At 33.2% G+C, this 733-nt stretch overlaps 1 protein-coding gene across 1 annotated transcript in view; it reads right to left on the bottom strand.

Moving 5' to 3' along the window:
* Positions 1–733, bottom strand: part of LOC119591578 (glyoxylate reductase/hydroxypyruvate reductase-like) — a gene marked incomplete in the record, with an annotated part of 18,060 nt that overhangs the window by 588 nt on the left and 16,739 nt on the right. The window contains 1 exon segment of the mRNA XM_037940338.1: positions 1–733.

Below are 733 nucleotides of genomic sequence, written 5' to 3'. Positions count from 1 at the left end.
TATAAGTTGGAGAGGGGGGGGGGAGAAAGGATTGCCACCAAAGAGACCATGGAAGTTTAGGTTGCCATCACCAAGAAGTTTGGGAAGCAATGCTTTAAGAGAAAAGAGGGAAATTAATTTGGGCTTTGTAAACAGGGTATATAATACTTACTAGAAAAAAAATAGGAAACAGAAATAGGAAATCTCCAAGTTATTCTCTATCCAAGGAAGTCATCTATTTTTTAAATATGTATTCACAATCCCAACTACCCAAAATGTCAAGAATTTTTCTAAGAACTTTTTTTATGACTAAAATTCAAAATGATCCCCTTTCCATCCAGTGTGGTTCCATTTGAACTTTATTGCTGTACAAGTGTTTTTCTTTCCATTTTCATCAGCTTATGTAGTAGATGCCATGGTCTTTCTCGTCTTTTCATTACTGTCATTTAAGAGTTTTTTATGGAAGTAGAAGAGAACAATGTTTAAAAGTCTTTTAAGAGGAATTATGCACAGAAAGCCTGCAGTACAATATATTGCAAGATGTATGAGCCTGAGTTTGTAATAATGAAGTGAATGGCAGATTCCAAATGAAGGGATCAGATTCATATTGATATATATTTTTATGTACTGCATAAAGTTCCAGTTTGCATATCAGTTCTTTGTGAATCAGCAAATGAAAATACTTTTATGTCTTTTTGAATTAAAGTAACGATACAATTCTAATAATTCCCTCTGGATTTTTCTTTGTGTTGGG

The sequence above is a fragment of the Penaeus monodon genome, chromosome 28 (genome assembly GCF_015228065.2).
Source record: "Penaeus monodon isolate SGIC_2016 chromosome 28, NSTDA_Pmon_1, whole genome shotgun sequence".
NCBI classification, from domain to species: Eukaryota; Metazoa; Arthropoda; class Malacostraca; order Decapoda; family Penaeidae; genus Penaeus; species Penaeus monodon.
This window is presented reverse-complemented; position numbering and strand designations above follow the sequence as displayed.